This window comes from Brienomyrus brachyistius, chromosome 4, assembly GCF_023856365.1.
Source record: "Brienomyrus brachyistius isolate T26 chromosome 4, BBRACH_0.4, whole genome shotgun sequence".
NCBI classification, from domain to species: domain Eukaryota; kingdom Metazoa; phylum Chordata; class Actinopteri; order Osteoglossiformes; family Mormyridae; genus Brienomyrus; species Brienomyrus brachyistius.
This window is the reverse complement of record NC_064536.1, coordinates 20636424-20651384: the sequence shown is the minus strand read 5'-3', so window position 1 is coordinate 20651384 and position 14961 is coordinate 20636424. Positions and strand designations below refer to the sequence as shown.

Sequence of the window (14961 nt, the reverse complement as noted above, 5' to 3'; positions counted from 1 at the left end):
ACGCACTGGTTGGAAACAGGACCAGAAGTACCTTCTAGTGCTTCTGTTGACACCCAAAATCTAAAGTTGCTACTCAAAGAATGGAACCGTTTGGTGGTGAGAAATGGTCTCCTTTTTAGAAAACGACAGAGTGATAATGGAATAATCCACCAGTTTGTTTTGCCAGATTCATTGAGACCTATGGTGCTTAAGCATTTACATGACGACATGGGGCATATGGGAATTGATCGTACTCTAGACCTAGTAAGGTCAAGATTCTATTGGCCGAAGATGACGTCCGATGTTGAACACAAGGTCAAAACTTGTGGGCGATGTGTGAGGCGGAAAGCCCTACCCGAGTAGGCTGCACCACTAGTTAATATCCAGACAGTTCGACCAATGCAGCTGGTGTGCATGGACTTTTTGTCTTTGGAACCCGATAGCAAGACCACCAGAGATATATTAGTCATTACGGATCATTTCACAAGATATGCTGTTGCTATTCCAACAAAGAACCAAAAAGCCAGCACAGTTGCGAAGTGCTTATGGGAGCAGTTTCTAGTGCATTATGGGTTTCCTGAACGTTTGCACAGCGATCAGGGCAGAGACTTCGAATCTCATACCATCAAAGAGCTGTGTGCTATAGCAGGGATCAAGAAAGTGCGAACCAGCCCATACCACCCCCGAGGCAATCCAGTGGAGCGATTCAATCGCACTCTCCTTGGCATGCTGGGCACTCTCAAAGATAAAGAGAAGAGTCACTGGCGCGACTTTGTCAAGCCTCTAGCTCACGCGTATAATTGCAGTAAGAATGAGGCCACTGGATTCAGTCCTTATGAGTTAATGTTCGGCAGACAGCCGAGATTACCAGTAGATATAGCATTTAATCTACCTGTACAAGGTAAGAAGCCAGGTTTCCACTCCCAGTATGTGCGAAATCTTAAATCTCACCTGGAGGAGAGTTACAGAACTGCCATCCGGAACTCTCGGAAACTGGCAGAAAGGAACAAAAGACGTTTTGATAAACGAGTCCGAGAGTCCACTCTGGAAGTGGGAGATAGAGTTCTCGTAAGGAATCTCCGTCTGAGAAATAAACATAAGCTTGCTGATAGATGGGAACCTATTGTATATCATGTCCTGAAGCAAATGGGAGATCTTCCTGTCTTCATGGTCAAGCCAGTGGATGACAGTGGTCCATCAAGGACTTTACATCGGGATCATCTGCTACCTTGCGGGTATTTGTCTGAAGACAAAGATGATACCCCAGTAAAAGAAACCCGGGTCAGACGACCAAGAACCCGACAGCTCTGTTCTGATGTCCAAGATGGTGTGACGACGGAGTTTGAGGATGAATATACATTTGTTCCTGAGAAAGTATTAGCCTCTGAAGAAAGATTTACAAATATTTTTAATATTCCAAAGGATACAGTCGTACCTGTCGACTTTGATAGTTGTCAGTCTTTGGGTGAGCCACTTTTGTGTCATGAAGAGCCATTAGTAGACCAAACAGTTGAAATTGCCGACAGCCCTGAGAAACTGCAAGAGCATGCCAATGAAGAGTCATTAGTAGACCAAACAGTTGAAATTGCCGACAGCCCTGAGAAACTGCAAGAGCATGCCAATGAAAGCCAACCATTATCTGAAGTTCCAGATGATGATGATGTCCCCATGTTGGATCTGGGTGCCCCCAATGAAGAGATTGGTAATGCTGAGAGCTCTGCAACTATGAATCGTGGACTTTTGGATAAACAGAATGCAAAAGTATGTGATGATGTAGTTGTACGTACATCAGAAAGGTTGCGGAAAGCACCCGGTCGTTTCCATTACCCAGAGCTTGGAAAACCTTTGATTTCTTTTGCCCAAAACGTCTTAGAGAGTTTTAACACTGCTCTTAATTCATTTGTTGGCCTGGATGGCAGTGAGAGTATGATTTTACAGGTTTGATGCATTTATGGTAAGACATGAAGGGACTCATGCTGATTTAAGAGGGGAGTGTGTAACCCCCATAAACATGGTTACAAATGGAGAGAAGCTTTCGATTTACTAATTTTATTATTTAATAAAGTTTTTCATTTTTGAAATTATTTTCACGTACAGAAAAAATATACATGATCCTTAATTGATGTCATATCCTGTTTTAAAAAAAAATTGGCGCGAGTTGATACGATTTTTTTTTTTTTTTCCTGTCTCGGCTCTAGTCTTTTTGGCTGGTGGTGGCGCAGGCGTGCGCTTCTTAATAAAAAAAAAGAAGAACTTAGCATAGCGATTGAACAAAACTTTTATTTGTTTTTTTTTCTTTTAATTGAAAGTTACATAGCGGTTAGAAGATTGCTTACCTTATGGTTGTATTTTTTTTTAACCTTGTTGTTCTGGAACATCGTACCCCAGTTGGATGGCGAGCCAGTCCCGATAGATCCCAAGCATCACTGGATTTGACATACGGACTACTTCCAGATAAGATTTTGTTTTTTTATCTTTCCAATAATCACCCGAGTAGTGTTTTTTTTCCGCATATGTTCTGTTGTTACTTTATTATGGACTGAACTGACCTGGAATTTGCATGCACGTAAATTTGCAAATCTTTTCCGTTGTTACTTATTTATTTATTTTTTCGAGCTGTAGTTCGTATGGTCATCCTGCGAATCTTTCTGTTTACGACTTTAATGATTATTTCAGGAATGGTCGTTTGATTTTTGTACATAGCATTTAATACCTTTTTTTATCTTTTGGTGAATTGTATAATAAATTGTATAATAAATTGTATAATACACTCCAATTTTCTGAAAAGAAAAATAGCATAGTCATTCTTATTCTGCCTGGCCGAACCTGGGATCTCAGATGTGTACAGTTGTATCTCGCATTGGGGTATAAAGTGCTACACAAGGTATTTATAATGCTGCACTACTTATATCCCCTGATCATTAATAATCACTGGGGAAGTGACTATGGGATTCTTCCCAAAATCTATGATCATCTCTTTCGTTTTTCATGTACTAATGTCCCCAAACGATGACTTGCACCAACCAATAAATTCTTCCACAACAGGACCATGGTCAAGGACCTTTCTGTTAAAAAGAGGCACAATCACAGAGTCATCCGCAAACTTCACAACATGCCGCCCCGCATACTGACTTCGACATTCATTAGTATACAGCACAAATAGAAGTGGAGAAAGAATGTAACCCTGAGGGGAACCAGTGAAGAGAAAAGATCATCAGATAAAACTCCATTCACACTCACACGTTGTGATCTTCCAGTTAAGAAGTCCATCAACCAACCAGTCAAGCCAGGATCAAGATTATAAACATTCTCTAGTCTACCTGCTAAAATATGCGGCTGAATACAACTAAAAGCTGAAGAGAAATCTCTAAAAATTAGTCGCACAAAAGTATTGAAACCCTCTAAATATGCAAAAATCGAATTTAATAAGGTGGCCGTTGCATCTTCCACACCCCTACCTGACGTGTCTGCAAACTGGAGCGGATCCAAGGCTCCATGCACTTTATTTACAATTGCACCATTCACAATTTCCTCAAGTGACTTCATCACAAGAGAGGTACGTGCTACAGGACTGTAATCCTCCGATAATTTTGGAGCCTTGTTTTTTGGCACCGGTACAATTATAGAATCTTTCCAAAGGCTGGGAACCTTATGAAGATGAAGTGAAAATATAACAAAATATATCTGCCAACTGTCCTGCACAGTGTTTAAGAAAACAGCCTCTAATTCCATCAGGATCAAGACTTTTCCTTTCCTTTATATTTAAAAAATGTCCACAACCACCTTTTTATCAATATATACACAATTGTTCCCCGGGGCAATATTTTTAAAAATTGCTCTTCTTTAAAATCATGACAATTAAAATGACTGTAAAAAGTATTTAATTCATTTGAAAAATCTAGATCGGATTGGATGATCCTTTTATACCCACCCTTGATCGGATTAACGTGAAAAGGGTTAATGTGGTTTAATGTACCAAAACAGCGACTAATAATCACCAAATTTCTCACCGACATATCTGGTCATAAAGATTTTCACATTTTCTTTCAAATCCAAAATATTAGGAATATGCGCTTTATCACACATTAAGCCTTTTCTATTGACGCCTGTTGTAAGACAAAAGAAAGCATTAAAAAAAGACAAATAAATGTAATGGACTGTAAGTGTCACGCGAAGTGCAGGACGGGCTGGATTGAAGATCGCTCAGGGAGCGCGAGCGATCCAAAATAGACAGGCAAGCAGGAATCGGGGTAAACGAGGGTTTAATCGGGCTTCGGGGAGCTGGGAACATTAGACGCAGACTAACATCAATGACAGACAACGGGTTAGTACAAGTCAGGAACTTAAATACATGAAACAAGGCAGCAGGAAACAAGACACGACTGGGCACGATCAGGAAATCACACGTGGGTAATTAGGGGGCGTGGCACACACGAGGAGCGGACGGAGCGGGCGTCACAGAACCCCCCCCCAAAGGCGCGCTACACCGGGCGCGCCCGGGAGGAGGCGAAGGACGGGACGAGACCGGGAAACCAGAACCTGAAAGACAAAAGCAAACCTAAATCAACGGGGACCAGGGAACAAGACAGACAGGCAAAACAGACAAAGAGGCAGGAGCCAGGACAGGACACGACACAGGACAGGAAAGGCCGACAGACAGACCAGGAAGGGAGAAACAGAGGGAACAGGCGGAACAAAAGGAGCGGGAGTGACGGGAGGGAACGACGGGAAACCAGGAACGGAGTGGGGCAGAACAAAGGGACCAGGAACAGAGGACGGCGGGACAAAGACAGGAGGGACAAAGGCAGGGGCACAGGGCGAGAAGGAGGGGGTACCAAGGGGAGCCCGAGGGAGCCTAAGCGGGCGACGGGAGGCAGCCGGAGGGGCCGCAGGCGGCCGGGAGGCCGGAGCCGGAGGGGACCCCGGAGGGGCCGAGGAGACAGGGCGAGGGACCCGCGGAGGGGCCAGGGAGGGAGCAGGAGGGAGCACCGGGGAAGGGGACGAGGGAGCAGGAGGGGCCCACGGCGAAGGCCCGGAGGAGGGGGGAGCCGCAGCAGGCGGCGACGTCCGGTGGAGGGCCGGAGGTAGGGACCCCGCAGGCAACCGAGGAGCCGCCGTCGGGGAGCCCGCAGGCGACCGACCAGGCTCTGGAGAGGGGAGCGAGGCGGGGCGACGAGGCCTCGGAGGGGGACCCGCAGGCGACGTCCGACCCGGAGGGCCAGGACCCGCAGGCGCCAACTGAGCCAGAGCGCAGGCGAGGGAGGGCGAGCCAGGGGGCCGGGCGGGAGGGACCCCAGCCCTGCGTCTGTGTACCCGCCCCTTACGGGACACGGACATCACGCCCCTCGGTTGGGGCCGAGGATGCCGAGGCAAGGGCAGAGGAGTCACAGGAGCGGGGCCAGGGACAGGAGCCGCTGCAGCGCGGTCAGGGGGCGCCTCGGGAGCCGCTGCAGCGCGGTCAGGGGGCGCCTGGGGAGCCGCAGCAGCGCGGTCAGGGGGCGCCTCGGGAGCTGCAGCAGCGCGGTCAGGGGGCGCCGGGACAGGAACACGGTCAGGCTGTGGGGGCGCCGGGACAGGAACACGGTCAGGCTGTGGGGGCGCCGGCCCGGGAGCTGCAGGCTGCTGCAGTGGGAGCGCCGGCCCGGGAGCTGCAGCAGGCACGGGCAGTGCCTCGGGCGTGGGCGCGGGCGCTGGAGCTGCTGCAGGCACGGGGAGCGCCCCGGGCTGCGCAGGCGGCTGCGTAGGGTGCGCAGGCGGGAGTGGTTGCTCGGGCGCCTGGTCAGCAGGCAGGAGCCGTCGCTCCGGCGAGGGGTCCACCGGCAGAGGCGGTCGTTCCCCTGCGGGAGCCCCCTCTCCAAGGCGCGCTTCTCCGGGCGCGTCAGGGAGCGAAGGCGGCTGCTCAGGCGCCGGAGCCGCAGGCAAGGGCGGCGGATCGGGAGCGCGGTCAGGACTCGGAGCGCGGTCAGGACTCGGAGCGCGGTCAGGACTCGGAGCTGCAGGTTGCTGCAGTGGGGGCGCCTGCCCGGGAGCTGCAGGTTGCTGCAGTGGGGGCGCCTGCCCGGGAGCTGCAGGTTGCTGCAGTGGGGGCGCCTGCCCGGGAGCTGCAGGTTGCTGCAGGCACAGGAGGCGCCTGCTCGGGCTGAGCAGGGGCTGCAGGCACAGGAGGCGGCTGCTCGGGCTGAGCAGGGGCTGCAGGCACAGGAGGCGTCTGCTCGGGCTGAGCAGGGGCTGCAGGCGGCAGGACCGGTAGGTCCCGTGCGGGCAAGACGGACGTGGCCCCTTTAAGTGCCCGGGGCACACGCGGGATAGCGTCCCGCACTGCGCTGGCCCCCTTGTTGGCCAGCCGCTCGGGCTGGAAGTAGTACCGCTCGAGGGGCGGTAGCAGCTCAGCGGCGGCTGGGTGTTCTCCCCGGACGGGGGAAGCTGCCTGCACAGGCAGCTTAGCTGCGGTGACGACGTCGAGGTCAGCCGGGGAGTCCTCCAATTCCCCGGTGAGGAGAGAAGCGGGGATGAGCGTGCACGCTCCCAGAACGATCGCAGGGGCGATCGCGTGCTTCTTCCTCTTCTTCCTCTTTGTCGTGCGAGTCGCGGAAGGCTGCTCCTCGTCCGGTGGGACAGACAGCAGGGGAACAGTCTCCGCGACGCATGGCGTGTCCAGCTCTAACCTCCGAGCTGTCATCCGTTGGATGAGCTCATGGAGGAGGGCGCGCACCTCTCCCAAACGATGCCCGCCCTCCGATGGGGACATCGCCAGCAGGAGATCGCAGCTGTCGGTGGCCAATTTCAGCGCGACGGGGTCCTCCCGGACGTCGGGCTGGTTCAGCCAATAGTACACCTCTTGCAGCAGACCGAGACGATGGCTCTCGGTCTGCTGCTGTGCCTTGTTCAGTGGGTCTGTCATTCTGTCACGCGAAGTGCAGGACGGGCTGGATTGAAGATCGCTCAGGGAGCGCGAGCGATCCAAAATAGACAGGCAAGCAGGAATCGGGGTAAACGAGGGTTTAATCGGGCTTCGGGGAGCCGGGAACATTAGACGCAGACTAACATCAATGACAGACAACGGGTTAGTACAAGTCAGGAACTTAAATACATGAAACAAGGCAGCAGGAAACAAGACACGACTGGGCACGATCAGGAAATCACACGTGGGTAATTAGGGGGCGTGGCACACACGAGGAGCGGACGGAGCGGGCGTCACAGTAAGGTGTTCACCTATTTAGTTTTTTAACTTATTATTTGCAGACGCCCCCTTCTGGCTACAGGAACCTCCATGTAGGAAACCCCCTGACTTCCAATGGACCTCCATCCAATCGCCGTCCCTTTAGTTATTGTTCACCTGCATAGGAGGTGCCTAATGTAGCAGACGCCCCCTGGACACTAACGTGCTGGATGAGCAGTTTTTAGTAGGCAGAAGGGGCGAATGTTGTTGCACTATTTAAGATTTAGGATTTAAGAAGTTTCTGCGTTCATTGGTAGGTATGGTTCTATATTTCTGTGACTGTGACTGTTTCCCGAGGAGTCAGTTACTGCGTCAATCTGTGTAATTTCTTGTGGGGTTTTCCGTGTGTCATCAGTGTAACACCTAGCAAAATTAATAATAATTTTAAGTTTATCATTCTCCATCAAAACTTGTCAGTATATTAAGTAATGGAGAACTAAATTCACCTGAAAATAATGTAGATTTGTGGTTGATATCAGTTTTAAAGTAACGGGCATATTTAGAATCTGACGATCAAGGACGATGATGGATGCTTCAGTGATGTGGATACAGTTCTGAACATCCTGCTTTGGTGAGGCTTATTCAATTCAGGTTCACTCAATAGTCAAGTCTAGGCTAAAAACATACTTGTTTAGTCGAGCTTATAGCAGGGGTGTCAGAAGCATTTTGAATGTGGACACACACACACACACACACTGTGTCACGATTGGCTGGGATCGCTGGGCGAACGGGTGGTCGCACGGGTAGGCGAGCGAGCAGAAAGCAGGCGGGATTCAGGGTAAACGGGGATTTAATCGGAACACTAAGGACAGGAACCATCAAACGCCAACTAACATCAATGACAGACATCGAACTCTGATAAGACAAGGACTCAAATAGACAGGACTGATTGAAAGTAAACGGACACAGCTGGTGTACGATCAGGGAAGCACACGTGGGTAAGCAGGGGGAGTGGCACACACGAGGAGCGGACGAGCCGGGCATGACACACTGGCATAAAGCTAATATTTTATGTTAAATACGGGGGTACAAACGAATAATTATGAAATGTGAAGGGGACACGTCCCCCTCAGATTTAATGGCAGTGGTGCCCATGCTTATAGGGACTCTAGTTCTAGCTCTAGCTAACTTACATAATGCATTCATCTAACCATTTGTACTGTCTCTAGTCTCTCCTAATTTTGATAATTGCACATGTTATTTCCCTTACCCCTCCTGGACTGTGCTGCCTGGAGACCCCAAATTTTCAAGATATTCTGCCTACCCGACTACCTGCGACTACCTGTTATGCCCTTCTGGCGAGCTTGTCCTTCTGCCAGTGACACCTTCTCCGTACGCTCTTCTGCCAGTGATGCCATCCCTGTATTTCCTTCGGTCAGTGATGCCTTCCCTGTATATCCTTCTGCCTGTGATGCCTTCCCTCTATGCCCTGCTGCCGTACCACTCTTCGTCCTGCCATCTGAAGCAGCTCCACCACTTGCCTGTCATCACCTCCCTGCCCCCTGCTTTGTGTCTCAGATGTTAAGACTGGGACAATGTGAACTGGGACTTTGACTTTCCCTGCCAGCCCCAGGCGGTTGGGCTCCCCCTCTGAGTCTGGTGCCTCCCAAGGTTTCTTCCTTCTTGGGAGTTTTTCCTTTGCCACTGTCACCTCTGGCTTACTCTCTGGGGGGCTTTGGGTGGGGATGCTGTAAAGCGCTTTCTGACGATGTAATGTTGTGAGAACGTGCTATACAACATAAATTGGACCTGAAGATTTCTCAACCCACATTGTGTTGCAAAGTGTTCATTTCCAGTCAAAATACCACATTTACTGATTCAGCTTGAACACATTAGACATTTGTGGTAGTCAGTACAAGCAACGATTAAACGATCAGATGATTTTGTGCACTTACTAATGTATTTATTTGCAATATATGTTATATAGGCTGTGACAGTGGTCTGCTAATAAAATAGAACTTTAATGTAGCCTTTAAATTTACTGTTGAGAGGTGAACCTTCAGAGTGGCTGTTGGATGAATGTTAAGAATATAACTATGACAATTGTTGTAATATTCTCATACATATGTATAATGTATATTATACATTATACAATTAATATTGTGTGTATATATACAGTCATATGAAAAAGTTTGGGCTGCATAATAATTCACTCTACTTCCACCAAAAAAGATAACAGTGGTATGTCTTTCAGGAACATCTAAGTACTGGGGTAGATTTTTAGTGAAGCAGTATTCAGTTGTATGAAATAAAATCAAATGTGAAAAACTGGCTCTGAAAAAAATTGGGTAACCGTGTAATTCTGCTGATTTGAATGAATGTAACTGCTCAGTACTGATTACTTGCAAATTGGTTGGATTAGCTCATTAAGCCTTGAACGTTATAGACTGGTGTGTCCAAACATGAGAAAGGGAATTGAAGGTGGACATTTGCAATTCCTGCTTCTCTTTGACTCTCCTCTGAAGAGTAAGAGCATGGGATCTTCTAAGAAACTCTCAAATGATCTGAAAACAAAGATTGTTCAGTATCATGGTTTAGGTTAAGGCTACAAAAGGAGGTTTAAACTGTCAGTTCCAACTGTAAGGGATGAAATATATAAATATACTATTAGAAATGGCACTAATAAAATATTAATCTGAAGTGGCTGCAAAGAAAAATGCGAAAGTTTTTGTGACCAGATATGTCGGTGAGAAAATTGGTGATTATTGGTCGCTATTTTGGTACATTAAGTCACGTTAAACCTTTTCCTTATAATGAGCGTCAATGGAGAGGAAAACGCGTAACGTTTAAGTGCCCGGGGCACACGCGGGATAGCGTCCCGCACTGCGCTGGCCCCCTTGTTGGCCAGCCGCTCGGGCTGGAAGTAGTACCGCTCGAGGGGCGGTAGCAGCTCAGCGGCGGCTGGGTGTTCTCCCCGGACGGGGGAAGCTGCCTGCACAGGCAGCTTAGCTGCGGTGACGACGTCGAGGTCAGCCGGGGAGTCCTCCAATTCCCCGGTGAGGAGAGAAGCGGGGATGAGCGTGCACGCTCCCAGAACGATCGCAGGGGCGATCGCGTGCTTCTTCCTCTTCTTCCTCTTTGTCGTGCGAGTCGCGGAAGGCTGCTCCTCGTCCGGTGGGACAGACAGCAGGGGAACAGTCTCCGCGACGCATGGCGTGTCCAGCTCTAACCTCCGAGCTGTCATCCGTTGGATGAGCTCATGGAGGAGGGCGCGCACCTCTCCCAAACGATGCCCGCCCTCCGATGGGGACATCGCCAGCAGGAGATCGCAGCTGTCGGTGGCCAATTTCAGCGCGACGGGGTCCTCCCGGACGTCGGGCTGGTTCAGCCAATAGTACACCTCTTGCAGCAGACCGAGACGATGGCTCTCGGTCTGCTGCTGTGCCTTGTTCAGTGGGTCTGTCATTCTGTCACGCGAAGTGCAGGACGGGCTGGATTGAAGATCGCTCAGGGAGCGCGAGCGATCCAAAATAGACAGGCAAGCAGGAATCGGGGTAAACGAGGGTTTAATCGGGCTTCGGGGAGCCGGGAACATTAGACGCAGACTAACATCAATGACAGACAACGGGTTAGTACAAGTCAGGAACTTAAATACATGAAACAAGGCAGCAGGAAACAAGACACGACTGGGCACGATCAGGAAATCACACGTGGGTAATTAGGGGGCGTGGCACACACGAGGAGCGGACGGAGCGGGCGTCACAGTAAGGTGTTCACCTATTTAGTTTTTTAACTTATTATTTGCAGACGCCCCCTTCTGGCTACAGGAACCTCCATGTAGGAAACCCCCTGACTTCCAATGGACCTCCATCCAATCGCCGTCCCTTTAGTTATTGTTCACCTGCATAGGAGGTGCCTAATGTAGCAGACGCCCCCTGGACACTAACGTGCTGGATGAGCAGTTTTTAGTAGGCAGAAGGGGCGAATGTTGTTGCACTATTTAAGATTTAGGATTTAAGAAGTTTCTGCGTTCATTGGTAGGTATGGTTCTATATTTCTGTGACTGTGACTGTTTCCCGAGGAGTCAGTTACTGCGTCAATCTGTGTAATTTCTTGTGGGGTTTTCCGTGTGTCATCAGTGTAACACCTAGCAAAATTAATAATAATTTTAAGTTTATCATTCTCCATCAAAACTTGTCAGTATATTAAGTAATGGAGAACTAAATTCACCTGAAAATAATGTAGATTTGTGGTTGATATCAGTTTTAAAGTAACGGGCATATTTAGAATCTGACGATCAAGGACGATGATGGATGCTTCAGTGATGTGGATACAGTTCTGAACATCCTGCTTTGGTGAGGCTTATTCAATTCAGGTTCACTCAATAGTCAAGTCTAGGCTAAAAACATACTTGTTTAGTCGAGCTTATAGCAGGGGTGTCAGAAGCATTTTGAATGTGGACACACACACACACACACACTGTGTCACGATTGGCTGGGATCGCTGGGCGAACGGGTGGTCGCACGGGTAGGCGAGCGAGCAGAAAGCAGGCGGGATTCAGGGTAAACGGGGATTTAATCGGAACACTAAGGACAGGAACCATCAAACGCCAACTAACATCAATGACAGACATCGAACTCTGATAAGACAAGGACTCAAATAGACAGGACTGATTGAAAGTAAACGGACACAGCTGGTGTACGATCAGGGAAGCACACGTGGGTAAGCAGGGGGAGTGGCACACACGAGGAGCGGACGAGCCGGGCATGACACACTGGCATAAAGCTAATATTTTATGTTAAATACGGGGGTACAAACGAATAATTATGAAATGTGAAGGGGACACGTCCCCCTCAGATTTAATGGCAGTGGTGCCCATGCTTATAGGGACTCTAGTTCTAGCTCTAGCTAACTTACATAATGCATTCATCTAACCATTTGTACTGTCTCTAGTCTCTCCTAATTTTGATAATTGCACATGTTATTTCCCTTACCCCTCCTGGACTGTGCTGCCTGGAGACCCCAAATTTTCAAGATATTCTGCCTACCCGACTACCTGCGACTACCTGTTATGCCCTTCTGGCGAGCTTGTCCTTCTGCCAGTGACACCTTCTCCGTACGCTCTTCTGCCAGTGATGCCATCCCTGTATTTCCTTCGGTCAGTGATGCCTTCCCTGTATATCCTTCTGCCTGTGATGCCTTCCCTCTATGCCCTGCTGCCGTACCACTCTTCGTCCTGCCATCTGAAGCAGCTCCACCACTTGCCTGTCATCACCTCCCTGCCCCCTGCTTTGTGTCTCAGATGTTAAGACTGGGACAATGTGAACTGGGACTTTGACTTTCCCTGCCAGCCCCAGGCGGTTGGGCTCCCCCTCTGAGTCTGGTGCCTCCCAAGGTTTCTTCCTTCTTGGGAGTTTTTCCTTTGCCACTGTCACCTCTGGCTTACTCTCTGGGGGGCTTTGGGTGGGGATGCTGTAAAGCGCTTTCTGACGATGTAATGTTGTGAGAACGTGCTATACAACATAAATTGGACCTGAAGATTTCTCAACCCACATTGTGTTGCAAAGTGTTCATTTCCAGTCAAAATACCACATTTACTGATTCAGCTTGAACACATTAGACATTTGTGGTAGTCAGTACAAGCAACGATTAAACGATCAGATGATTTTGTGCACTTACTAATGTATTTATTTGCAATATATGTTATATAGGCTGTGACAGTGGTCTGCTAATAAAATAGAACTTTAATGTAGCCTTTAAATTTACTGTTGAGAGGTGAACCTTCAGAGTGGCTGTTGGATGAATGTTAAGAATATAACTATGACAATTGTTGTAATATTCTCATACATATGTATAATGTATATTATACATTATACAATTAATATTGTGTGTATATATACAGTCATATGAAAAAGTTTGGGCTGCATAATAATTCACTCTACTTCCACCAAAAAAGATAACAGTGGTATGTCTTTCAGGAACATCTAAGTACTGGGGTAGATTTTTAGTGAAGCAGTATTCAGTTGTATGAAATAAAATCAAATGTGAAAAACTGGCTCTGAAAAAAATTGGGTAACCGTGTAATTCTGCTGATTTGAATGAATGTAACTGCTCAGTACTGATTACTTGCAAATTGGTTGGATTAGCTCATTAAGCCTTGAACGTTATAGACTGGTGTGTCCAAACATGAGAAAGGGAATTGAAGGTGGACATTTGCAATTCCTGCTTCTCTTTGACTCTCCTCTGAAGAGTAAGAGCATGGGATCTTCTAAGAAACTCTCAAATGATCTGAAAACAAAGATTGTTCAGTATCATGGTTTAGGTTAAGGCTACAAAAGGAGGTTTAAACTGTCAGTTCCAACTGTAAGGGATGAAATATATAAATATACTATTAGAAATGGCACTAATAAAATATTAATCTGAAGTGGCTGCAAAGAAAAATGCGAAAGTTTTTGTGACCAGATATGTCGGTGAGAAAATTGGTGATTATTGGTCGCTATTTTGGTACATTAAGTCACGTTAAACCTTTTCCTTATAATGAGCGTCAATGGAGAGGAAAACGCGTAACGTAAGATAAAGTCCATATTCCTAGTATTTCGATTTAGATTTTTTTTTTTGTCAGTTGATATGTCTGTGAGAAAATTGGTGGTTTTTGGTCGCTGTTTTTGTAGATTAAACCACATTAAGCTTTTCACCTTAAGCGTTTTATAACGTCCCAAAAGTAACCGTGGGGCGGCGACAAATGTGAAAAGTGAATCATGAGTAAGATAGTGTGATAGTGATTTATGCGTGTTATTGATTTAAGTGTCACTGCAGAACCGCGTTTTATATGTACAAGTATAACGCAAAATGTGCGTCATGACAGAATTAGGTGGCGGCGGGAGCTTGTCCCCTTTCTCTTATTGTTACTTGTTATTAAGTGACATGGATAATATCCCCAAAAATCCTACGCCGGGCCACTTAGTCCGTGACCATTTCTGCTTAGACCGCTTCCGCGTTTGATACGCAGCATTTACTGTTTGTAAATGAAAGTGAAAATATTTTAATAATACTTTAACTCTCCATTTTGTCAAGAAACACGGATAAGATTCTGTATTGCAAGGTAAGATTTTAGTCAACAGATACAACGTAATAAATAAGCTGTATTTGGGAGTGTATTGTATATGTTAGCGGATGCTATATACTGTTTCTCAAACCAGTCCTGCGACACCCCAGACATACATATGTGTCTGTATGTATGTTTGTATGTACTATGTTTACCCTTCGTGTTCATGGAGGCCCCAGCAGGAGTCATCTGGTCTAGATCGGTACAGAAATGTGGGGAGCTGCTTCTGAAATACCCCCAGCGGAGTGTAAAACAAAGAAAACTGAGAGGTAAGACAGAACCTGTGTGTTTGTGCTGTTTTACACACGGTCATAAAATATAAACGTTCCAGCATTCTCGAGAGTGAGTAATCAGTCTTAACTTAATTCACTTCCTCGAGACTTAAATGATCCCGGTCCGTGGGGTAGATGATTTATGTTTATCATTTATTAAGTTTACGAAATTTAATTTCCTCCAAGTATTTACATTTAATTGTACTCCCTGGACGCGGTCCTCTGCTGCCACTTAGCGGTGATTCTTCAATTTTTCACATAATTGGGGCGCGAGGTGATTTTCTGAATATGCGCTAAAATAAAGTTTATATTTTATAATTTTTTTTTATTGGTAACTTGGTGAAATTTATTGTGAGGATCACAATTTAAGGCTAAATTTATATAACATTAAGCAACAACAGGCAAGTCTAGTAATGGAGGCTGTAACAATGATACTAAACCTTTCA

The 14961-nt window shown here is 47.3% G+C and overlaps 2 protein-coding genes across 3 annotated transcripts in view; one reads left to right on the top strand and one right to left on the bottom strand.

The window, feature by feature from the left end:
* The window catches only part of LOC125739605 (NACHT, LRR and PYD domains-containing protein 12-like), a 728681-nt gene that overhangs the window by 43789 nt on the left and 669931 nt on the right, over positions 1–14961 (top strand). The gene's annotated exons all lie outside the window — the stretch shown is intronic.
* Positions 1–14961, bottom strand: part of LOC125739627 (E3 ubiquitin/ISG15 ligase TRIM25-like) — a 63542-nt gene that overhangs the window by 10243 nt on the left and 38338 nt on the right. The gene's annotated exons all lie outside the window — the stretch shown is intronic.